This window comes from Leucopleurus acutus, assembly GCF_964270905.1.
Source record: "Leucopleurus acutus genome assembly, chromosome: 2".
Classification (NCBI taxonomy): Eukaryota; Metazoa; Chordata; class Mammalia; order Artiodactyla; family Delphinidae; genus Leucopleurus; species Leucopleurus acutus.
Window position 1 is genome coordinate 25,416,017 of NC_139143.1, and position 27,155 is coordinate 25,443,171.

Here is a 27,155-nt window from a genome sequence, read left to right on the forward strand (position 1 = left end):
TAGATTATCCACCTCTCAGAAGGAGAGAGCAGTAGGAAGGAGGGACCTGGAATATAGGCTATATTTAAAATAGGGAGAAGAGATGGGAACTAACATATATTATTTTCTGGGTACCTGGCACTGTCACATATGTCATCTTATTTTTTCTCATAACAGTCATGTGAGAAATTTTATTATCTTCATTTAATAAGTGAAGAAATGGACCCACACAGAGGAAAACTAACTTCTCCAAGATCACACAGCTAGTAAGAGATGGAGCTAAATGTTCAACCTTGGTGTCTCTGACCCAAATCCTTTATGTTCTCTATACATGGAGCTGGCTAGAACCGTCAGGATTATATGACCCTGAGGGGAGACAAAGTATAAATGGAAAGAGGTTACAGTTTGGCTTTGTCACTTAAACCAACAAAGTCAGCATAGCACCAGGGAAATTTGAATTCAAGGTAGGCAAATAAAGGAAAACAAAAGCAACTTTATGTTCCAGGCCGTGTGTATGGCTCTCCAGCACAAATCTTTCTGACCCTACAACCTTCTGGCTTGGGCTGTGACTCATCCAGCCAGCTCTGTAGTTTCACTCTTCTAGAAATTGTCCTTCAGTCAGGGATGAAGTAAAAAAAAAGTCGTGTAGTCCCAGGATTACCCTTAATCAGCCACAAGTAGAGTAAATTGACCTTGATTTATCAGCAGTCTGCCATGTGAAGATTTGGGGTGTTTTTTTCAATGGTGAATCTTTATGAAAAAATAGGATAGAATTGGGTGTCAGCTTAGCAAATGAGAGAACTTCATTTTTTTTCTGTCTGTAACAATTTGCTACAGCTACTGTGCAATTCATAATAAAATGTAAGTATGCATTCAAAATTTATTTCCATAATTTTAAATTATTGACTGCTACTGCTAGCCCAGGGATCACACAGCCTGGGTGACTGTGTGAATAGAGAAAAATGTCTTTTGGTAAACAGAGGCTGGAAATTGGCATTGCTCTTTGCAGGTGACTGTTGTTCTTGTTCATGTTTTATTTAGGTGTTTAGCAGTGCCATTTGAGTTTTTAATTAAAGTTGTGCCTGTGCTTCAATTGTTTATGAAGCCTCACATAGATTTAATCATCAGAACAGCTTGATGAGGATTTGCAAAGGTGAGCTTTATCACTTCACACCGCGGCTTCTGGTGTCTATCTAGAATGTGAAGGGAGCCTTGATTCATAAGAACATTACAAATAGCTCAATGATCGTTGGTGTATATTGAGTAGAGAATGAAATGTGAAAGTCTATTACAGATACTCTGTCTCTATTAACCTTTCCAACCTTCCATTTAGTTTGATGGATAGAGGGATTTGTGCCCTGAAATCACAGAGGTATCACGTGCTCAGATGTGGGATCATCTTTAAGATGGTGTTGTTAATCATTTTAGCACATCAGGACTCAGTTTAAGTGGTTTTGAACAGTTTTGCTTCACATTTCTTATGGTATTTCATAAATTTGGAAAATAGGTTATCAGCAAATGTAATCTTAAATTTACACAATAGGATGAATAAACATCTGTATTTTGATATGTTAACTCCATATATATTGAATTAATGTTCCTATGATTACAATAAAAATATTGGAATTTTTTGCCATTCTGTCGGAAAAAGAAAGGATGGGTGAAGGTAGTATATACTGCTTAGAGAGGTTATTTTATCCTAGGCTAGAATGCATTATAATAATAATATAATATAATATGTTTCTGGGCTTTAAAAATAGTATTACTAGGATGTTTTAAAACTTTATATGGTTATTATATACCTTATTTTTAGATTTTAATATTATCAGTGTTTTCCATTTTAATGGCTCTTCTTGGTTACCTAGAAATGTTTTTTTTAGCTTTTAAAGTGATCATTGAATTAATCTAAGAAAATATAAGTCTTAAGATACTGTGATATTCAGCTGTCCCAAACACTTTTTAAAAAGATAGTATCATATTCACTATTTCCAGTTTTTTTTGATTTATAAATTTCAGATTTTGTGAAATTTCTGAATTTCATGTGTTTCTGAAAAAGGGCAATGGTGGGAATAAAGTCATTTCTTTCCATGTGAATGTTTTTATTTTTCAGTACTTTCCAAAGAATACATGCACAGATACCATGTAATTCGTAGTCCTTTTTTTTTTTTTCCTGCCCAGGATAACCGAATGAATAAAGTTAGTGTATTAGGTCTTTTATTACATGGCTAGTATCGTTTGTTTTGCTTTGTTTTTTTAAAAAAAAAGTCTTAAGTTTTCCATCTCAACTGCAGTAGCTTGAAAGGGGCAAGAATTTGGAAGTGGCTAGGAATCTATACTGTATCAATATTAGAAGTCATAAAATAGCACCATTAATGACTAATGTCAACCATGTTATTGTTTCTTAAAGTTACCTAAATACCTCAAGGACTTTTAGGAAATGGATTTGAAATGAAAAGTTGAAGTGCAAGTCATTGCTAGTGTAGCTGCAAAGCTTATTTATAAAAAGCACTTAACATACTGTGTTTTAGTTCCTTGTTAATTATTTTCCAGCTTAAGATGAAGCTTTGTGAAGGCAGGTACTGTTTCTGCTTTGTTCTGTGCTTATTCCTCACTGCCTAAATGGTATCTGGCTTAATAAATAATTGTTAGATGAATAAATGAATGAGTGACTTCTTAAATGGATGACATATGTTAAAATTAGTCACTTAGCAATTGAACATTTTTTTTAGGATTATGTACCTTAAATATATAGCTTTTTTTTTTTGTGGTACACGGGCCTCTCACTGTTGTGGCCTCTCCCGCCGCGGAGCACAGGCTCCGGACGCGCAGGCTCAGCGGCCATGGCTCACGGGCCCAGCTGCTCCGCGACATGTGGGATCTTCCCGGACCGGGGCACGAACCCGTGTCCCCTGCATGGGCAGGTGGACTCTCAACCACTGCGCCACCAGGGAAGCCCAATATATAGCTTTTGATCTTAGAGGAGTTTCTTTGCCTTTTATTTCTTTTAAAAAAGCAATCTAAGGGGATAAAAGGCAAAGATGAAAATTGTCGCTTAAAAATATGACTGTAATTTCAGTGATCTTGTTGAATGGCTTTTTAAAATTATTTTTTATTGATGTATAGTTGACTTACAATACTATATTAGTTTTGTTGAATGGCTTATTAATGTCAGAGTTTTTAATACTTGGATGCCATGAGAGCATTATATAAATTAATAATTAAAATGTACTGATTTGTAGATCAGAATCTTTCATTTCTATCCTTGAATTTTATGTTTCTAAACACAAATAATTTTTTTCTTTTTTTAAAAAATTTTATTGGGGTATAGTTGATTTACAATGTTGTGATAGTTTCAGATGTACAGCAAAGTGAATGTTATACATATACATATATCTACTCTTTTTTAGATTTTCCCATATAGACCTTTACAGAGTATTGAGTAGAGTTCCCTGTGCTATACAGTAGGTCCTTATTAGTTATCTATTTTATATAGATAAATATGTATATCTATATAAAATAGATAATAGTTATCTAAATAGATAACAGTTATCTATATTTTATATAGATATAAAATATCTATATTTTATATAGATATAAAATATCTATTTTTATATAGATATAAAATATCTATATTTTATATAGATATAAAATATCTATATTTTATATAGATATAAAATATCTATATTTTATATAGATATATAGTAGTGTGTATGTGTCAACCCCAATCTTCCAATTTATCCCTCTCCCCCTTACCCTCTGGTAAACATAAGTTTATTTTCTACATCTGTAACTTTATTTTGTTTTTGTATATAAGTTCATTTGTAGCCCTTTTTGAGATTCCACATATAAACAATATCATATGATTTTTGTCTTTCTCTGTCTGACTTACTTCACTCAGTATGACAGTCTCTAGGTCTATCCCTGTTACTGCAAATGGCATTATTTTGTCCTTCTTTATGGCTGCGTAATATTCCGTTGTGTGTATGTACCATGTCTTCTTTATCTGTTTCTCTGTTGATGGACATTTAGGCTGCTTCCATGTCCTGGCTATTGCAAATAGTGCTGCAGTGAATAGTGGGGTGCATGTATCTTTTTGAATTATGATTTCCTCCAGATATATATGCCCAGGAGTGGGATTGCTGGATGATGTGGTAGCTCTATTTTTAGTTTTTTAAGGAACCTCCATACTGTTCTCCATACTGGCTCTACCAGTTTACATTCCAACCAACAGTGTATGAAGGTTCCCTTTTCTCCACACCCTCTCCAGCATTTTATTGTTTGTAGATTTTTTGATGACGGCCATTCTGACTGGTGTGAGGTGATACCTCATTGTAGTTTTGATTTGCATTTCTCTAATAATTAGTGATGTTGAGCATCTTTTCATGTGCTTTTTAGCCATCTGTATGTCTTCTTTGGAGAAATATCTAGTTAGATCTTCTGCCATTTCTTAATTGGGTTGTTAGTTTTTTTCATATTGAGCTGCATGTGCTGTTTGTATATTTTAGAGATAAATCCCTTATCGGTTGCTTCGTTTGCAAATATTTTCTCCTGTTCTGAGGGTTGTCATTTCATTTTGTTTATGGTTTTCTTTGCTGTGCAAAAGCTTTGAAGTTTAATTAGGTCCCATTTGTTTATTTTTGTTTTTATTTTCATTACTCTAGGAGGTGGATCGAAAAAGATCTTGCTGTGATTTATGTTAGAGTGTTCTGCCTATGTTTTTTCTATGAGTTTTATAGTATCCGGCCTTACATTGAGGTCTTTAATCCATAAACACAAATAATTTTAAAGTTGATGTTAATATATCTTATTTATGGACATGGAATGTCTCATATCTAGTCTCTATAATAAAGTTTACAGGATGACATATTGCTATAAATGCATAAATGACTTTATAGCCTGGTAGGATATAAGATCTTAGGGGTAGGTATCTGTCTTTCTCATCTTTTCTTCTCTTTCCCAGTACCATTTTCAATGGTAGTTTATTTAAATATGTGTATGTGTATAATTGAAATCACAAGAGAAAATCTACAGCCATCTCAAGATTACTCCTTTATGGTATGACTGGGTATGCTAGGCAATTGACCATGTGTGAATCAGTCTTTTAGGAATAGTAGCAAGAGGGCTGGGTATTAGATCTAGTTTGATTCCATCTATTTTATACAGCTTTGTCCAGACTGAATTCTCCATTTCCTTGGCTTCTGAGAGTGATCTCACCTGTTTTTCTTCCTCCCTTGTGCATATCTCATTCTCAGTTTTTGTTTTCTGTTCTCCTGCTCCTTTTGGCTTCTGCTTATCTAATTAACCTCAGCCCCCAGTGTCCCCCTGTTTATGCTCTGTGCGGCAGTCATTCTAGGCTAGTTATGGTTCTGTGAATGGACTGTGCTCTTTCATGCCACTGTACTTTTGTACATGCTATTCCTGATGCCTGGAATATCCTCCATTTTCTTGTCAGCCTGCTGGAGAACCTTACCGATCCTTTAGGAACCATGTCAAGTATTTCTTTTATAAAGTTTTGTTTTCTTATTTTCAATAAATATTTATTTTTATTTATTTTTGGCTGTGTTGGGTCTTCGTTGCTGCGTGCGGGCTTTCTCTAGTTGTGGTGAGTGGGGGCTACTCTTTGTTGCAGTGTGCAGGCTTCTCATTGCGGTGGCTTCTCTTGTTGCAGAGCATGCGCTCTAGGCACGTGGGCTTCAGTAGTTGTGGCACGTGGGCTGAGGAGTTGTGGCTCGTAGGCTCTAGAGTGCAGGCTCAGTAGTTCTGGAGCACGGGCTTAGTTGCTCCATGGCATGTGGGATCTTCCTGGGCCAGGGCTCGAACCTATGTCCCCTGCATTGGCAGGTGGATTCTTAACCACTGTGCCACCAGGGAGGCCCTGTAAAGCTTTTCTTAAGCAGAGTTCATTGCCACTGCACCTTGTACATACCGCTGTTAAAACTTTTATCATACCTTTAACAGTTGTTTATATATATTTTTCCCTACTAGATCATGAGCTTCTTAGGGGCCTGGCAATAATAAACATTTATTATTTTTGATAATGGGTAAGTGAGGGAGTTAGGGCTTGTGCTAGAATAGCTCCTATCTTCTGAGACAGTTTTCTAGCACAGACAGCAAAGGAATCAACCATCTCACGTAGTCAGGAAGATGACAGAGCTAGTATATGATTGGACTATGTCCTAAAAATTCATGGTCCAACAGGCAGATAAGAAATTGAACAGTTTTCCCAAGAGAGCACAAATTCTAAGGATTCCTAGCAATCTCTGGAAAATTGATGTCACAGTGACACACTTTTTACTTTGTCTTAAGCCACACTTTGCAAAGAAATATTATTACTATCTAAGTACAGATTTTATACTTGCTGACTATATGAAAGCTTTGGTTATCGTATAAATATCAAAATAAACTGAGATTGCATAATAGTTTATTCTTTGGTTTTATGAAAGCTATCCTGAATTAGTCCAATATGCACAAAATATTCATATATGATGATGACATTAATCCAATTCTAATTCAGAAGCTTCCTGATGATCCATATAGGGTGATAAAGAGGAGCAGAAGCTCAGAGGGCTTTATAGTTCGAGGTGTAATTAGTAAGTGAGCCTGTGTGAACCATCACTTTTGAATAATAAATAATTAACTAGCTGAGAAGGTAAAACTAAAATTTCTAAAGAGTATAGGATTGAGAAAAATGGAGACATGCTGTATCATTGAGATACAGATACAAAATTCCCTGTAACGCCTGATTTGCAGAAGACAGTATGTCTCTATGAAATAGATGCATTAAAAGCAACTCCTACTTTTATCTCAATCTTAAAGTGAATGATATTTTCCTAAGGCTCCCCAGTATTTTGGGGTGTGTTCCTAAGGCTTCCTCCATGGTGAGATACAGTAACCCTCACTGCCACACAGACCCTTCACCAAGCTCTTATTTGCACCAGACATCTTCCTTTTTCCTGATAGATCGGGGTCCCCAATCCCCGGGCCATGGACCGGTACTGGTCCGCGACCTGTTAGGAACTGGGCCCCACAGCAGGAGGTGAGTGGTGGGCGAGCGAGCAAAGCTTCACCTGCCGCTCCCCATCGCTCACATTACCGCCTGCACCATCCCCCCCGTGCCCCCTCCTGCCAGTGGAAAAATTGTCTTCCACGAAACCGGTCCCTAGTGCCAAAAAGGTTGGGGACCGCAGTGATAGACTACCTCATACATTTTGCTTACTTTGTACTTTTAAAATCAGGTTTAAAAGCTCCTCTACCCTCTCATGTACTTGACGTAGGTGTCTTGACATCTGCAGGCTCTGGGCATGTGATGTCCTTGCTCATAATTTTCAGGCGGGGGCAGAACACAGAGCCAGTGATTGCGGCCCCCTTCCCTGCCTCACGGCGGTGGTCCCCATTGAAGGGGTGATGCACGTGGTCCATTTGTGAAAATGGGGGAACTTGTCACAGGCACACTGACAGCCAGTGCTTTGGCTCTGTCTACTTGTAGAGAAACCCTCAGGGCAATCAGATGACTCTGAAAAGAGTAAATTTGTCTCCGGCTGAAAGGAAATAGAAAAAATCTTTCCCCGTAGGAATGTATGAGTGATGTTGGTGTTGAGGTTGCTTATCTGGCCAATGTTGAACATTTCAGGGATGGAGAAAAATGACTTATTTCTCTACATGTACTTGCATATATGTGTGGATTTGTATGGTAATATATTTAGTTGGTTTCATCTCAAACATTTATATTTTAAAATCCATGTTACTTGGTTATAGATTGTTTGCTTGGGGATAATGGTAGAAATTCAATCTTCTGTTTTGTTTAAAAATGGAGGGAGTTTGAACCCTTTTGTTCACGTTAAGGCTGTTTTCCCAGGTGGTTCTATCCAACAGGTGGCCAAATTGTCACTCTTACATGATAAAGAATAGCTAAATTAATGAGTTGATTACTGCTGTTTATTGTTCAGTCTCTTTACAGCAATAAGATTTAAGCTTGAGTACTTGATACTGGTGGTTTCTTGTTTGGAGATATTCTAATCTCTACATCAAAAGACTGTGATGCAGTGAAGTTCAAAGCAGGATTCTAAAGGTTGGTAGCAATGATTGAGGCTTTGCATCTGCCGAATAGCAGTTATTCTGGTGCTGTATGTTCATACTGCAAGGCCCTCTCTGTGGTGTTCTGACATCAGGTCTTGTCTGTGTAGTCAGGTTTGTGTACAGTGGGTTTAAACTTCCTTTCATTATGGAGGGGAGGTGCACGGGAGGGATCTCACAGTGTGTATTGGTTAGTACTAGCCGTTTGGATTCCATTCTTCAAGGAAATGAGTACTTCCTCAGTTTCCAGATGTGTTAGAGATCATTGGTTTCATCACTTACACACCTGTGTTATATGAGTTAGTTTGTCTAATATTTTAGGTAAATGCTAAAAAGAGCAATCAAAATACAAATATCATTTGCCTACTAGTCTAACCCCCTCCCTGAAGAACACAGGATAACATTTTGAGGATATAACACTAGGGAGGAATAATATAACTGTTTAGATTTTCCTTGTTTTCTGTTTATATGAAATAAGTATAACTAAAACTAAGAAAAACAGAATCCATATGGAAAAATCATCTTCTTTCAACAGCTAAAGCTAGCTTTCATTTTTTACCATAGGATGTCACAAAAGTACAGAAAGGAGTTAGAAATAATTTTCCTTTAGAATTTTTTATATCATAAATTTTGTTCTTATGCTACTTAGCTTTTTAAAAAATATTACATTAATAGAAAAATGCTTACATTAAAATTTATTGCTTTGGTTTAGATATTTAGATGCAGTCCTTTCTTGAAGATGAGCTAAGTATAATGCTTCTGTTTTGAACTTTGTGAAGTATGCAGGTATCCAGAGCACAGAATCAGGCTGCCTGGGTTCAAATTCTGGCTCTGCCAGTTAATAACTATATAATAATGGGTGAGTTAATTTTTTTTAAGTTAGTGCTTTTAAAATATGCAATTCACATGCTATACAATTTGCCCATTTAAATTGTACAATTCAGTCTTTTTCAATATATTCTCAGAGTTGTGCAACCATCACCAGTTTTAGAACAGTTTTGTTCCCCCTAAAAGAAAATCTTTAACCATTAGCTCTCACTCCATAATCTGGTGTATCATATGGTAACTCTATGTTTAATATTTTGAGGAACTACCAAATTGTTTCCAAAGCGATGCACCATTTTACATTCCCACCTGTAATGTGTGATGGTTCTAATTTTTCCTCATCCTTGACAACACATTTTTTCTTAATACAGCAGATTTTTATTAGTTATCTATTTTATACCTATTAGTGTATACATGTCAATCCCAGTCTCCCAATTCATCACACCCCCCCCAACCCCCCCGGGGTTTTCCCCCCTTGGTGTCCATACGTTTGTTCTCTACATCTGTGTCTCTATTTCTGCCTTGCAAACTGGTTCATCTGTACCATTTTTCTAGATTCCACATATATGCGTTAATATATGATACTTGTTTTTCTCTTTCTGACTTACTTCACTCTGTATGACAGTCTCTAGGTCCATCCATGTCTCTACAAATGACCCAATGTTGTTCCTTTTTATGGCTGAGTAATATTCCATTGTATATATGTACCACATCTTCTTTATCCATTCGTCTGTCTGTGGGCATTTAGGTTGCTTCCATATCCTGGCTATTGTAAATAGTGCGGCAATGAACATTGAGGTGTGTGTGTCTTTTTGAATTATGGTTTTCTCTGGGTATATGCCCAGTAGTGGGATTGCTGGGTTATATGGTAATTCTATTTTTAGTTTTTTTTTTTTTTTTTTTTTCCTGTGGTCTGCAGGCCTCTCACTGTTGTGGCCTCTCCCATTGTGGAGCACAGGCTCTAGACGCGCGGGTTCAGCGGCCATGGCCCACGGGCCCAGCCGCTCCGCGGCATGTGGGATCCTCCCGGACCGGGACACGAACCCGTGTCCCCTGCATCAGCAGGCAGACTCCCAACCACTGTGCCACCAGGGAAGCCCTATTTTTAGTTTTTTAAGGAACCTCCATACTGTTCTCCATAGTGGCTGTATCAATTTATATTCCCACCAACTGTGCCAGAGGGTTCCCTTTTCTCCACATCCTCACCAGCATTTGTTGTTTGTAGATTTTCTGATGATGCCCATTCTAACTGGTGTGAGGGGATACCTCATTTTAGTATTGATTTGCATTTCTCTAATAATTAGTAATGTTGAGCAGCTTTTCATGTGCATCTTGGTCATCTGTATGTCTTCTTTGGAGAAATATCTATTTAGGTCTTCTGCCCACTTTTTTTTTTTTTTGCGGTACGTGGGCCTCTCACTGTTGTGACCTCTCCCATTGCGGAGTACAGGCTCCAGATGCGCAGGCCCAGTGGCCATGGCTCTCGGGCCTAGCCGCTCCGCGGCATGTGGGATCCTCCCGGACTGGGGCATGAACCCAGGTCCCCTGCATCAGCAGGCAGACTCTCAACCACTGCATGACCAGGGAAGCCCTTCTGCCCACTTTTTAATTGGGTTGTTTGTTTTTTTAATATTGAGCTGTATGAGCTGTTTATATATTTTGGAGCTTAATCCTTCATCCATTGATTCATTTGCAAATATTTTCTCCCATTCTGAGGGTTGTCTTTTTGTCTTGTTTATAGTTTCCTTTGCTGTGCAAAAGCTTTTAAGTTTCATTACGTCCCATTTGCCATTTGTTTATTTTTGTTTTTATTTCCATTACTCTAGGAGGTGGGTCAAAAAAGATTGTGCTGTGATTTATGTCAAAAAGTGTTCTTCCTGTGTTTTCCTCTAAGAGTTTTATAGTGTCCAGTCTTACATTTAGGTCTCTAATCCATTTTGAGTTTATTTTTGTATATGGTGTTAGGGAGTGTTCTAATTTCATTCTTTTACATGTAGCTGTCCAGTTTTCCCAGCACCACTTATTGAAGAGACTGTCTTTTTCTCCATTGTATATCCTTGCCTCCTTTGTCATAGATTAGTTGACCATAGGTGTATGGGTTTATCTCTGGGCTTTCTATCCTATTCCATTGATCTATATTTTTTGTGTGCCAGTACCATATTTTCTTGATTACTGTAGCTTTGTGGGGTAGTCTGAAGTCAGGGAGTCTGATTCCTCCATTTCCGTTTTTTTCCCTCAAGATTGCTTTGGCTATCTGGGGTCTTTTGTGTCTCCATACAAATTTTAAGATTTTTCTTCTAGTTCTGTAAAAAAAATGCCATTGGTAATTTGGTAAGAATTGGATTGAATCTCTAGATTGCTTTCGGTACTATAGTCATTTGAACAATATTGATTCTTCCAATCAAAGAACATGGTATATCGCTCCATCTGTTTGTATCATCTTTAATTTCTTTCATGAGTGTCTTATAGTTTTCTGAGTACAGGTCTTTTACCTCCTTAGGTAGGTTTATTCCTAGGTATTTTATTCTTTTTGTTGCAATGGTGAATGGGATTGCTTCCTTAATTTCTCTTTCTGATCTTTTGTTGTTAGTGTATAGGAATGCAAGAGATTTCTGTGCATTAATTTTGTATCCTGCAACTTTACCAAATTCATTGATTAGCTTTAGTTGTTTTCTGGTAGCATCTTTAGGATTCTCTATGTATAGTATCATGTCATCTGCAAACAGTGACAGTTTTAGTTCTTTTCCAATTTGTATCTTTTATTTCTTTTTCTTCTCTGATTGCTTTGGCTAAGACTTCCAAAACTATGTTGAATAATAGTGGTGAGTGTGGACATCCTTATCTTGTTCCTGATCGTAGAGGAAATGCTTTCAGTTTTTCACCATTGAGAATGCTGTTGGCTGTGGGTTTATCATATATGGGCTTTATTATGTTGAGGTAGGTTCCCTCTCTGCCCACTTTCTGGAGAGTTTTTATCATAAATGGATGTAGAATTTTGTCAAAAGCTTTTTCTGCATCGATTGAGATGATCATATGGTTTTTATTCTTCAATTTGTTAATGTGGTGTATCCCATTGATTGATTTGCATATATTGAAGAATCCTTGCATCCCTGGGATAAATCCCACTTGATCATGGTGTATGATCCTTTTAATGTGTTGTTGGATTCTGTTTGCTAGTTATGTTGAGGATTTTTGCATCTATATTCATCAGTGATATTGGTCTGTAATTTTCTTTTTTTGTAGTATCTTTGTCTGGTTTGGTATCAGGGTGATGGTGGCCACTTTGAATGAGTTTGGGAATATTCCTTCCTCTGCATATTTTGGAAGAATTTGAGAAGGATGAATGATAACTCTTCTCTAAATGTTTGATAGAATTCACCTGTGAAGCCACCTGGTCCTGGACTGTTGTTTGTTGGAAGAGTTTTAATCACAGTTTCAATTTCTTTACTTGCGATTGGTCTGTTCATATTTTCTATTTCCTCCTGGTTCAGTCTTGGAAGGTTATACCTCTCTAAGAATTTGTCCATTTCTTCTAGGTTGTCCATTTTATTGTCATAGAGTTGCTTGTAGTGCTCTCTTAGGATGCTTTGTATTTCTGCAGTGTCTGTTGTAACTTCTTTTTCATTTCTAATTTTATTGATTTGAGTCCTCTCCCTCTGTTTCTTGATGAGTCTGGCTAATGGTTTATCAATTTTGTTTATCTTCTCGAAGACCCAGCTGTTAGTTTCATTGATCCCTGCTCTTGTTTTCTTTGTTTCTATTTCTGCTCTGATCTTTATGATTTCTTTCCTTCTGGTAACTTTAGGTTTTGTTTGTTGTTCTTTCTCTAGTTCCTTTAGGTGTAAGGTTAGATTGTTTATTTGAGATTTTTCTTGTTTCTTGAGTTAGGATCATAGTGCTATAGACTTCCCTCGTAGAACTGCTTTTGCTGTATCCCATAGGTTTTGGATCGTCATGTTTTCATTGTCGTTTGTCTCTAGGTATTTTTTGATTTCTTTTTTGATTTCTGCAGTCATCTCTTGTTTATTTAGTAATGTATTTTTTAGCCTCCATGTGTTTGTGTGTTTTATGTTTTTTCCCCTGTAATTGATTTCTAATCTCATAGCGTTGCGGTCAGAAAAGATGCTTGATATGATTTCAATTTTTTTAAATTTACTGACGCTTGATTTGTGCCCCAAGATGTGATCTATCCTGGAGAATGTTCCGTGTGCACTTGAAAAGGAAGTGTTATCTGCTATTTTTGGATGGAATTTCCTATAAATATCAATTAAATCTATCTTGTCTATTGTGCCATTTAAAGCTTGCGTTTCCTTATTAATTTTCTGTCTGGATGATCTGTCCATTGGTGTAAGTGAGGTGTTAAAGTCCCCCACTATTATTGTGTTACTGTCGATTTCCCCTTTTATAGCTCTTAGCATTTGCCTTATGTATTGTGGAGCTCCTGTGTTGGGTGCATATATATTTATAATTTTTATGTCTTCTTGGATTGATCCCCTGATTGTTATGTAGTGTCCTTCCTTGTCTCTTGTAACATTCTTTATTTTAAAGTCTATTTTATCTGATATGAGTATTGCTACTCCAGCTTTGTTTTGATTTCCATTTGCATGGAATATCTTTTTCCATCCCCTCACTTTCAGTCTGTATGTGTCCCTATGTCTGAAGTGGATGTCTTGTAGACAGCATATATATGGATCTTGTTTTTTATCCATTCAGCAAGCTTGTGTCTTTTGATTGGAGTATTTCATGCATTCACATTTAAGGTAGTTATCGACATGTATGTTCCTGTTACCATTTTCTTAATTTTTTTGGGTATGTGTTTGTAGGTCCTTTTCTTCTCTTTTGTTTCCCACTTAGAGAAGTGTTGTAGAGCTGGTTTGGTGGTGCTGAATTCTCTTTTGATTTTTACGTCAAATCTGAATGAGATCCTTGCCAGGTAGAGTAATCTTGATTGTAGGTTTTTCCCTTTCATCACTTTCATCACTTTAAATATATCGTGCCACTCCCTTCTGGCTTGTAGAGTTTCTGTTGAGAAATCAGCTATTAACCTTATGGGAGTTCCCTTGTATGTTATTTGTCATTTTTCCTTTGTTTCTTTTAATAATTTTTGTTTGTCTTTTTTTGTTTCACACACACACTGTATTTTATTTTTACAAGAGAGAAATACACTGACACCAAGCATTGTGAATGGATGACCACAACAAAAGCAACAATGATTGCAATTACCAAACATGAAACACACTCATACTATGTCATAATATTGACATTCAGTCCAGTAATCCTCCACTGTAACAGCTCCTTTACTTTGCAGTGAAAATTGATTTGTATATTATTTTCCTCTGAGTCCTCGTGGGATTTTTTTTTTATTTTTCAAACAGAAAGTCACAAAAATTATAGTCATCCTCATCAGTTCACTCAATCCCATGTAATTAATTTTTTTTTAATCTTGATCTTTTGTTAGCACTTTTATGAATTCATGAGTTTTCCATTAGAGTTCTGAAAATCCTTATTCAGTTCAGCAGTATAGTCAGACCAGAAACCTGTACTTGTCAGAGTGTTTTCCATGAATTCCTTGAAGATGAAGCCCTTTTATAGGAACGTTTTTGCAAAAGTGTCAGAGTACACCCAGAACTGTCGGTAAATGACAAAAGACTTAAAAATGACCACAGTTAAAGATTTGATGAAAGTTCATAATAATGCAATTGACAAGAAAAGTTAGTGATTTCTGAGATATACATTTTAAAGTAATAACTAGAAATATGACATAACATTATACCAGAACATATAAGATTTTTAGAAATTTCATGTAATGTCTGAAACATTTATATTAACATATTTCCATACAAATAACCCAAAGAAAGTTTAGTGTTAGTTGTTTTTTTGTTTGTTTGTTTATACTGAAGTTTCTTATTACTCATCAGTTTTATACACATTAGTGTATACATGTCAATCCCAATCACCCAATTCAGCACACCACCATCCCCACCCCACCGCAGTTTCCCCCCTTGGTGTTGTCTACATCTGTGTCTCAACTTCTGCCCTGCACACTGGTTCATCTGTACCATTTTTCTAGGTTCCACATACATGCACGTATGTTCCACATACACGTTATTTCTTTGTCTTTAATTTTTGTCAACTTGATTACTATGTGTCTTGGCGTGTTTCTCCTTGGGTTTATCCTGCCTGGGACTCTCTGCACTTTCTGACTTGGGTGGCTATTTCTTTTCCCGTGTTAGGGAAGTTTTCGACCACAATCTCTTTATATATTTTCTTGTGTCCTTTCTCTCTCTCTTCTCTTTCTGGGACCCCTATAATGTGATTGTTGGTGCGTTTAATGTTGTCCCAGAGGTCTCTTAGGCTGTCTTCTCTTCTTTTCATTTTATTTTCTCAATCTGTTCTGTGGCTGTGAATTCCACCATTCTGTCTTCCAGGTCACTTATCCATTCTTCTCCCTCAGTTATCTGCTACTGATTCCTTCTAGTGTGTTTTTCATTTCAGTTATTGTATTGTTCATCTCTGTTCGTTTGTTCTTTAATTCTTCTAAGTGTTTGTTCTTTAATTCTTCTAGGTCTTTGTTAAACATTTCTTGCATCGTCTCGATCTTTGCCTCCATTCTTTTTCCAAAGTCCTGGATCATCTTCACTGTCATTATTCTGAATTCTTTTTTTGAAAGGTCACCTATCTCCACTTTGTTTAGTTATTTTTCTGGGGTTTTATCTTGTTCCTTCATCTGGTACATAGTCCCCTGCCTTTTCATTTTGTTTGTCTTTCTGTGAATGTGGTTTTCGTTCCACAGGCTGCAGGATTGTAGTTCTTCTTGCTTCTGCTGTCTGCCCTCTGGTCAACAACACTTGTTTATTGTCTGCTTTTTTATTATATCCATCCTGGTGTTTGAAGCGGTATAGCATTGTGGTTTTGATTAATATTTGTCTCCCTGATGATTAATAGTGTTCAGCATCTCTTCATATGCTTTTTGGCTATTTGTATATCTTCTTTGGAGAAATGTTCATTTATTTTAATTGAGTTTTTTGTTGTTGACCCTTCTCTGAAGTGGTGGTAAAGCTAGTACCTTCCTAATGGAGTTATTTTGAGGTAAACAAATTAATATATGCTAACTGCCTAGAGCAGTGCTTAACACATACTAAATGTTCCTTTATGTTGGTTACTATTATTGTTATCACTTATAACAATTTCTTCATGTGCTATATGCTTCCTAGTGACTCTATTTTAACTTCTCTGAGGGAATTGTGAAAAATAACCTTGATCTTAAACTCCCAATTCTACCAACACTGGTCTTTGCTACGTATGTTCAGTTTTTCATTTGTTTAGCAAGCATTTATTGAACACCTATTATGGGTCATAGTTTTTGAAAGAATTAGAAAATGCAAAGAAAAAATATGATGGTTCTTATTTTCAGAAAGTCTGGAGAGAGAGATACCAAAATGATAATTGTAGAGTAATGAGTGCTTTAATATAGGTGTGCAAGCTGTGGTGAGAGCCTAGGATTCAGTAAAGGCTTTATAGCCAACCTGAAATTTGAAGGATGAGTTGGGTCATGCACAATGTTGGGGTCACTGTTCTGGGTGGTGCAAGTATATGTTTAAATGCATAGTAAGATGAGAATTATAGGGCTGCTCCGCTATGCAATGCTGAGACGTAGTGGAAATGTAGTATCAGCAGGAAAGCGAAACACCTTTCTTACTTCTGAACCTTTAATGCTCAGAACATTCTTGTTGTTCCCCTTCTTAACATGTCCAGATTTTCATTATGAAATGTCTTTCTTTTCATTATGAAATATCTTTCTTTGTCTCTAGTAATATTCTTGTCTTAAAGACTATTTAATATAATTGCCACTGCACTCTTGTGGTTACTGATTTGTTTTGTTTTTAGCCAGTTTGTATCTGAATGTATAGTGTATCTTCTCTAGATAGCATACAGTTTGATCTTGCTTTCTTTAATGCAGTCTGACAGTAGTTCCCTGTAGATTTAAATGTTTATTAGTTCATTCACATTAATGTAATATTTGATGTAGTTGAGTTTATGTCTGTCATTATGCTGTTTGTTTTCTGTGGGTCTCATCTTTTTATTCCTCTGTCCTTTGTTACTGTCTTCTTTTTTTTAAGTAAATCTATTTTGAGTGTACCATTTTAATTTGCTAATTTTTTTTTAAATTTGCTAATTTTTAAAAGTCATCTTTTTTGGATTATTTCTTCTGGTGATGGCTCTGGGGCTGCTTTGTCCAATGCCACATAGCCACTAGCCACCTGTGGCTGGTGTGCACTCGAAATGTGGCAAGTCTGAATTGATATATGCTAAGGTGAAATACAAACTGGATTTCAGCAACATAGTATGAAATGCAGAAAGTAAAATATCTCATTGATAATTTTTATATTGATTCTATAAATAAGCCTCTAGCAGATTTTGAAAAATAAATGCTTTCCAACTTGTTATCTGCTTTTGGTCTATTTTCAGTACTCAGAAATGTTGTAATTTTTAGTATAATTCTGTCCGATTTTATACTTGTTCTGTGTAGCGTTGAATTACTGATTTCCTCACGTAGCCATAACTAGAAGTTTCTCCAGAACTGTTACTTTTCCTTCAGGTTTTTCTTTTTCTGAGGAGACTTCCCTGTCTCATACTACTTCTCTGCTTTAGATCTCTCTGCTATGTGTTCTGGTAACATCCAGTACTTCTTTTCATTGTCAGATTAATTGTTGCTTTATGCTAGATTGTAAACTCCAGGAGGCAGGTACCTTTTTAAATATTGTATTTCTCTTGCATACACGGTGTCTGGCACATAGTAGCAGAATTTGTTGGATGAATTTATGTTTTCCTAGCATTTGAGTCTGGTTTGATCATATGTTAACTTAAATTTTGTTGAGGATAATTTGGAAGATAGTAAGAACTGCCCTTTATGAAAGACCAAGTATGAGGCTACTTACTACATTAAATGTTTTGCATATATTATTAATTTTACTTCTTAAAATAAAGTTAGCAGTATTGTCTCCGTGTTATACACAAGGGGTAGGAAGTTGAAAAAGCTAACTAAATTATCCTAAATCATATGAGTATTAAGTGTGGAGCCAGATTCTAATCAAGAGTCTGACGCCCTTACTATATACTAAGTGCTGCAATACATTGCCTCACACAGTGTTTACAAGAGGTATTTATCCAGTGGTTTCTTTTTATTTAAAGGCAGCCTCTAAATGCTGATGGTAATTTCTGAGCACTGGTCCTTGGCATTGTGCCAGCCAATGTGCTTGCTCTACTCTGCACCTGCCTTCCTTATGGGTTCTTCGTGAAAGTCATGTAATGTGGGTAGTCCCCTGGTCACCAAGCCCCAAAGGATATTAATTTGCTAGTCAGTACCTCCAAGACTCTTGCTTATTGTGTGGTTCTGCTTCCATGTTCTGCCCAGAAAGAGTTGATCTTTCTGATACCAGTACAAGGATCCCCATAAGGGGATTGGGAATTATGTAATAACGTGGACAGTTCTTCCCATTAATTCTCTAGCTGAGCATATTCTATGTCCTCCGTAACACCAGTGACTTACTATTGCTTCTTTATCTACTCTAGCCCTCTTTGTTCCTCCTGCTTCCTAGATAAAAATTATTAAGCTATCCAGACAATAAATTATCTCTGGTTCTTGACAACCTTGCCTCCAGAACAGCCTTCCACTTCCTTGGCCAGTTGTCCCAAATCACCCAGCACAAACCCAGAGCCCATTCTGTGAGCCCCCTAAGCTCATTCTAATTCCCGCATAGAGATGCCTGGTTTCCCAAGACGTGTACCCTTCCTTGTGGCGAAGCCGATAAAGCTAACTGGCAGTCTTTGGGCACAACTTTACCCCCGCAAATGAGGTGTGGATGTTATTACTCTCTTGCTACTCACAGTATGGTCCATGGACAGGCGGCATCAGTATCATCTGGAACCTTGTTAGAAACGCAGAGAAGCCCCCTCCAGACCTAGTGAATTAGAATCTGCATTTTTAACAAGGTTCCCAGGTGGTTTCTCTGAAAACACTATTCTGCTGGATTCCTGTTTCTACTGGTCCATGTCTGTTTTCTTTCTTGTTCATGGAGAATATTATACACAATTTGATGGGGGAGTGCTATTTGTACAGTGTTCTTCATTGAATCACTTCACTTAGGTTATTCTTTATCTTTTCTTTCTTTTAGGGGAAACATTTCTAATGTTTATTCTAAGTAACAGAGGCTAGCTCCTTTTTCTCCAAGCAACATGACTTAATTTATTATGTGAGGATTTGAGGTAGAAGCAGAAATGCAGTAAGGCATTTGCTCTTAATATTTATAAAAATTTTAAAGTTTATAGAGCCATGTGAGTTTTAAGCACTGAGGAGATATTGAAATATTTAGGAAATTTGCGTATTTTGTTTCTCTGTCTCACACGTTTTATGCTCATCATTTACGCAGATCAATTTTCAAATCTTTGGTATTGTGTTACGTACATAGAGTTTAAATAATTTAGCTATTAAATTCAGTGTAAAAGACATTCTGGAAACAAAGAATAAATTTTCAATATTTGAGCACATAGGAAAACCTAGTCTTGTAAGATTTTGTTTAGTAAAATGTCCAGACAGAAAATATCAATGCTTTGCCCTTCAGAATCTTAAATAATTTATTTTCTTCTTCTTATTTTTTTAAATGTGTGAATGAAAAGTTTCTTTATTAGAAATTTGGTCAGGTTTTTATCACGCTGCAAGTCTTGGGCAATATTATATATGTCTCATGGGTGAAATATTTCTAAGGTGAAAAGAAAATCAGCCCAGTTCAGCTACTACAAATAATGTCTTTTGACAGCTAATAAATAGAAGAATCAATTAAGTACCTTTGTCTTTTATTACTGAGTTGTTGAAGTATGGTTTTCATTATAATTTATTTTCTAAACTAAGGCTTTTTAAGGACAGTAAGTGGTGATACTTTTGTAGACACACACACATACGTTACATATAAAATTTCTATCAAGTATAGTCTTATCTTGTTCATCAGTTACATTTTCTTCCCTTTGTATTCATCTCTGCTTAGAACATTATGGGAATTCATTTCTAAATTTAGTCTCAACTATAAATAGAACTGGAACTGGAAGGTCTATGAGATCTGACCTTAAGAGGAAGATGAAAACACATTATACTTCCAATTTCTAGTTCTGCATGTAAAGAGCATAGAATTTATCACTCCATTTTAACAAAAAGTAAAAAGCTAAAGACACTGAAAAATCAGCAACTCTTCTTGGATCTGTAAGAGAGGTAAGGAGACAGGGCAACCTACTGTCTCCCAAACTGAAGAGACAGACAAGTTAATCCATGGAGTCCCAGCTTTCCAGAGCAAAAATTCATGAGCAGAAACCAATCCTGGAGTAGGAAAACCTGAACTGTAACAGATGAATTGATGGGGGCTCAGTGTAGACAAATCTGAGGGTTAAAAACACCAGGGGAACCTAGTCATGCGAGGGAGTCCATACTTTTGTGAGTTTTATCTCAGGGAGCTTGACCAGATTCTCACAGTAAATATTGGAGAAAAATTCCCTCATGCTTCTGGTAGGGGAAGGGGAAGAGGAACCATTTTGAAAAACACCAGAGTGCTTTGTACTTCCTAACAAGGCCTGCCCTAAGAAGAAATTAGTTTATCATATCCTAACCTGCTGGGGTATTACTGGAGCCTAACTGACCTGGAGAAAGGGTAATACCCAGTCTTGTCAGCTCTAGCATTGCACCTGACAGAAGGGAAATACTCACCTCCAGTCCTTTCTGCCTTCCATGTGGGAAGAAGGAAATACCCAACTCCAGTCCACTCTAGCCATTCTCTCACCTAAAGAAGCAGAAAAAAAACCTGATTAACACTTGTGATGTTCACGGTCCAGAAGCACTGGCTCATTAGAAGGCTGAAGCCTAATCATAAGACCGTAGAACACTTCCTTTCTCCCCACAACTCACCACCTCATTACTAAAGGTCTATTTACAGTGGTTCCTTTTACCCAGTATGTCATATCCAGCTATCGAGAAAAAAAAATCACAAGGCATACTAAAAGGGGACAAATACAATTTGAAGATAAAGAGAAAACTTCAGGGCTTCCCTGGTGGCGCAGTGGTTGAGAGTCCGCCTGCCGATGCAGGGGACACGGGTTCGTGCCCCGGTCCGGGAAGATCCCACATGCCGCGGAGCGGCTGGGCCCGTGAGCCATGGCCGCTAAGCCTGCACGTCTGGAGCCTGTGCTCCGCAACGGGAGAGGCCACAACAGTGAGAGGCCCGCGTACCGCGCAAAAAAAAAAAAAAAAGAAAACTTCAGAACCAGATATAACAGAGATGTTGGAATTATCAGACTGGGAATTTAAAACAGCTATATGCTAAGGGCTCTAATGGATAAAGTAGACAACATATAAAAACAGATGGACAGTGCAAGCAGAGAGATGGAACTCCTAAGACAGAAACAAAAAGAAATGCTAGAAATAAAAAATTCTGTAACAGAAATGATGAATTTCTTTAATATTAGTAGACTGGACATGCTTGAGGAAAGAATCTCTAAGCTTGAGGATATCTGAATAGAAAGTTTCCAAACTGAAAAGCAATGAAAAAAAAATAGAACAGGAAATACAAAGACTATAGGACTACAAAGAGTGTAACATAATTGAAATGTGATTACTAGAAGGAGAAGAAAGAGAGAAAGGAACAGAAAAAATATTTGAAACAAAAATAAGCATTTCCCCAAGTAATGTTAGGCAGTGAACCTTAGATCCAGGAATCTTGGAGAACACCCTACAGGATAAATACCAAAACACTATACCTAGGCATATCATTTTTAAACTACAGAAAATCAAAGGAAAAAAATCCTAAAGAAGCCAGAGTAAAAACACACGTATAGAGGAACGAAGATAAGAATTTACATCCAACTTCTCAGAAACTATGCAAGCAAGAAGAGTGTAGTGAAATATTTAAAGTGTTGGGAGAAAAAAACTCTAACAACCTAGAATTCTGTACCCTGTGAAATTATCATTCAGAAGTGAAGGAGAGGACTTCCCTGGTGGCGCAGTGGTTAAGGATCCACCTGCCAATGCAGGGGACATGGATTTGATCCCTGGTCCAGGAAGATCCCACATGCTGTGGAGCAACTAAGCCCGTGCACCACAACTACTGAGCCTGTGTTCTAGAGTCTGCAAGCCACAACTACTGAGCCTGCGTGCTACAACTACTGAAGCCTGCGTACCCTAGAGCCTGCATGCCGCAACTGCAGATCCCGTGTGCTGCAACTACTGAAGCCCGTGCGCCTAGACCCCGTGCTCTGCAACAAGAGAAGCCACCACAATGAGAAGCCCATGCACCACAATGAAGAGGAGCCCCCACTTGCCACAACTAGAGAAGGTCCATGTGCAGCAACAAAGACCCAATGCAGCCCCCCCAAAAAAGAAAAAAAAAAAACAAGTGAAGGAGAAATAAAAACTTTCTCACACAAACAAAAATTGCAGGAACTTTTTGTCAGTAGACCTGCCTTGCAAGAAGTTCTTTAGAAGAAGTTAAAAGAAGTTCTTCAGAGAGAAGAAAAATTATATATAAATAATATAGTATTGTTGCATCTAATAAAGAAAGAAAAAATATTGAAGAAGGAATAAGTGAAGGTAAAATAAAAAGTTCTTTTTTTCTTCTCCTTCATTGATCTAACAGATAACTGATTGTTCAAAATATATGCTTATGTATATATCGTATATAAGTATTTATTTACACATAAGTAAAATGAATCATAGCAGTGATACAAGGGATTGGAGGAATTAGGATTATTTTCTTATTATAAGGTACTCGCACTACCCATGAAGCAGTATAATATTATTTGAAAGTGGACTTGGATTAGTTGTAAATGTACATTGCAAAGTCTATGGCAACTACTATAAAAAGTTAAAAAAAAAAAAGAGTAGGAGATAAAAAAGGCATTAAGAACAAGGGCACCAAATAGAAAATAGTAACAGGTATCGTAGATATTAATCCAACTCTGTCAACAATCAGTTTGAATGTTAATCATCTAATATGCATCAATTAAAAAGACAGAGATTGTCAGAGTGGATCAAAAAAACAAGGCCCAAGTATATGTTGTCTACAAGAAGCCCACTTTAAATATAAAGACACATGTAGATTAAAAGTAAATGGATGGAACTTCCCTGGTGGCACAGTGGTTAAGAATCTGCCTGCCAATGCAGGGGGCATGGGTTCGAGCCCTGATCTGGGAAGATCCCACGTGCCGCAAAGCAACTAAGCCCGCATGCCACAACTACTGAGACCTGCATGCCTGGAGCCCGTGCTCCGCAACAGGAGAGGCCACAGCAGTGAGAAGCCCGTGCACCGCAGGGAGGAGTGGTCCCCGCTCGCCGCAACTAGAGAAGGCCTGCACGCAGCAACGAAGACCCAACGTAGCCAAAAATAAAATACATAAATTAAAAAAAAAAAGTAAATGGATGGAGAAAACTATACCATGGTAACACTAATGAAAAGAAAACAAGAATAGTTACATTAATGTCAAAGAAGACTTCAAAGCAAGAAAATCCCACAGGAGTAAAGAAGTGCATTACATAATGATGAAGCAGTCATTTCTCCAATAAGATATAGCAGTTCTTAACATGTATGTACAACAGAGCCTCAAACTATGTGAAGCAAAAACTGATGCTACTGCAAGGAGAAACAGATGAATCCACTATCATATTTGGATACTTCAACACCCATCTATCAAAAATGGACAGATCTAATAGGCAGAAAATCAGGACATAATTGAACTCATCAATCATAATTGAACAGTATCAATAAACTGAATATAATTGACATTATAGACTACTTCATCCAACAATAGTAGATTACACATTTTTCTCAAGCTGACATGGAACATTCACCAAGATAGGTCATATTCTGGGCCATCAAACACTCCTTAACAAATTTAAGAGTAGAAGTCATAGCAGTGTCTGCTCTGAGACCACAATAGAATTAAACTAAAAATCAATAACAGAAAGATAATTGGAAAACCCTAAAATATGTGGAGATTAAACAACACACTTCTAAATAACACATGGGTCAAAGAAATCTCAAGGGAAATTTAAAAATATTTTGAACTAAACAAAAATGAGAAGACAGCTTATTAAAATTTTGGGGATGCAGAGAAGGTACTGCTTAGAGGGAAATTTGTAGCATTGAATATATAAGAAAAGAAGAAAGATCTATAATCTGTCGTATAAATTTCTACCTTAGGAAACTAGAGAAAGAAAAGCAAATTAAATCCAAAGTAACCAAAAGGAAAGCAATAATAAGATTTAAAGAAGAAATCAAATTGAAAACAAGAAATCAATAGAGGAAACAAATGAAACCAAGAGCTGGTTCTTTGAAAAGATCAATAAAATCAATAAGCCTCTAGCCAGGCCAACTAAGAGAAAAATAAGAGAATACACAAGTTACTAATATCAGAAATGAAAAAGGGGGCATCACTACAGATCCCATGGACATTAAAGGATGTTAAAGGAATACGATGAACAACTTTATGCCCACATATTTGATAACCTAGATGAAATGGACCAGTTTCTTGAAGGGCACAGTCTGCCAAAATGCACACAAGAAATACACAATGAATAGGCCTATACCTGTTAAAGAAATTGAATTAATAATTAATAACCTTCCCAAACAGAAAGTACCAGGCCCGTTTTGGTTCACTGATGAATTCTACCAAATTTTAAAGAAGAAATTATATCCATTCTCTACAATCTCTTTCAGAGGATAGAAGCCGAGAGAATACTTCTTGACTCATTTTGTGAGGCCATCATTACCCTAATACCAAAACCAGGTAAAGCCCTTATAAGAGAAGAAAACTTCAGACAGATATCTCTTATGAAGATAGATGCAAAAATCCTCAATGATATAGGAAAACTACAAAACTAAAAAAGAGCTTAATAAATGGAGAGACATTCCATGTCCATAGATAGGAAGACTCAATATTGTCAAGATGTCAGTTCTTCCCAACTTGACCTGTAGATTTTATGCAATCCCAGTTATAATCCCAGCAAGTTATTTTGTGGATATGGACAGACTGATTCTAAAGTTATATAGAGAGGCAAAAGGCTCAGAATAACCAACGCAATATTGAAGAAGAACAAAGTTGGAGAACAGACACTACCCAACTTCAAGAATTTCTATCAAGCCACAGTAATCAAGTCAGTATGCTATTGCAAAATAAAAGACAAATGGATCAGTGGAACAGAGTAGACAGCACAGAAATGGACTCACATAAATATAGTCAACTGATCTTTGGCAAAGGAGCAAAGGCAATATGATGGAGCAAAGATAATCTTTTCAACAAATGGTGCTGGAAAAACTGAACATCTGCAGGCAAAAAAAAATCAATCTCACACAGAACTTAAGAGTCTACACAAAAATTAGCTCAAAATAGATAATAGATCTAGATGTAAAATGGAAAATTATAAAACTCCTGGAAGATAGGATAGGAGTAAACTTGTAACACCAAAGGCACAATCCGTGAAATAAATACTTGATAAGCTAGACTTCATTAAATTTAAAAACTTCTGCTCTGCAAAAGACAATGTTAAGAGAATGAGAAGATAAGCCACGGACTGGAAGAAAATATTTGCAAAAGATATAAAGGACTGTTATCCAAAATATACAAAGAACTCTTAAAACTCAACAATAAGAAAACAATCTGATTTAAAAATGGTCTAGGGACTTCCCTGGGGGTGCAGTGGTTAAGAATCCACCTGCCAATGCAGGGGACGTGGGTTCGAGCCCTGGTCCGGGAAGATCCCACATGCTGTGGAGCAACTAAGCCTGTGTGCCACAACTACTGAGCCTGTGCGCTAGAGCCCACGAGCCAAAACTACTGAGCCTGCGTGCCACAACTACTGAAGCCTGCGCTTCTAGAGCCCATGCTTTGCAACAAGAGAAGCCACCATAATGAGAAGCCCGCACACCACGACGAAGAGTAGCCCCCGCTTGCCGCAACTAGAGAAGGCCTGCGCACAGCAGCGAAGCCCCAACGCAGCCAAAGATTAAAATAAATAAATAAATAAATGGAAGTAACACCTAAAAAGAAAATGGTCTAAGGATCTTAACAGGCATCTCACCACAGAAGATATAGTGATGGCAAGTAAGCATATTAAAAGCTATCCTACATCATATGTCATCAGGGAAATGCAAATTCAAACAACAATGAGATACCACTACACACCTATAAAATGGCCAAGATCCAGAACACTGACAACACCAAATGGTGGTGAGGATGTATAGCAGCATGAACTCTTATTCACTGCTAGTGGGAATGCAAAATGGTATAATCACTTTGGAAGGCAGTTTGGCAATTTCTTACAAAATTAAACGTACTTTTACCATGATCCAGCAATCCTGCCCCTTGGTATTTACCCAATGGGATTGGAAACTTATGTCCACACAAAAACATGCATGTGGATGTTTATAGCAGCTTTATTCATAATTTCCAAGACTTGGAAGCAACCAAGATGTCCTTCGGTAGGTGAATGGATAAATAAACTGTGGTGCCTCCAGACAGTAGAATGTCACTCACTGCTGAAATGGAACGATCTGTGAAGCCATGAAAGACATGGAGGTACTTAAATGCATATTGCTAAGTGAAAGAAGACAATCTGAAAAGGCTCTGTACTGTACAATGCCAACTATATCACATTCTGGAAAAGGCAAAACTATGGAGACAGAAAAAGTTCAGTGGTTGCCATGGGTTGAGTTGAGGGGAGGGGTGAATAGGTGGAGCCTAGGATTTTTAGGGCAGTAAAAATATTCTGTATGACACTTTAATGACATATGTTATTATATATTTGTCAAAACCCAGAGAATGTACAACACCAAAAGTGAATCCTAACGTAAACTATGGACTTTGGGTGATTATAATGTATCTTGTAACAAATGTAAAGTTTGTAACAAATGTGGTGCTGAGGGCATGTTGGTAATGGGAGTAGCTATGAATGTGGGAGAGGCAGGGAGTATATGGGCCATCTCTGTACCTTCCTCTCAACTTTGCTGTGATCCTAAAAGTGCTCAAAAATTAAACCTATTAAAAAAAACCATGAAAATCAAAAAGAGTACATATAGCATGGGAGAAAAAATATCTGAAGGTTGATTTATCTCTCAGGATAGTTTTCTTGAATATTTCCATGTCATGATATTGCTTTAAAATAGATACATTTTATTTTCCAATTTACCCAGAAGAAAATATTTTATATGAGATACATGTATAGTGAAAGCAAGCCACATGTTTTC

The 27,155-nt window shown here is 37.0% G+C and overlaps 1 protein-coding gene across 1 annotated transcript in view; it reads left to right on the plus strand.

Annotated features, from left to right (window-relative positions):
* Window positions 1-27,155, plus strand: part of SMYD3 (SET and MYND domain containing 3) — a 708,690-nt gene that overhangs the window by 131,365 nt on the left and 550,170 nt on the right. The window lies entirely within an intron of this gene.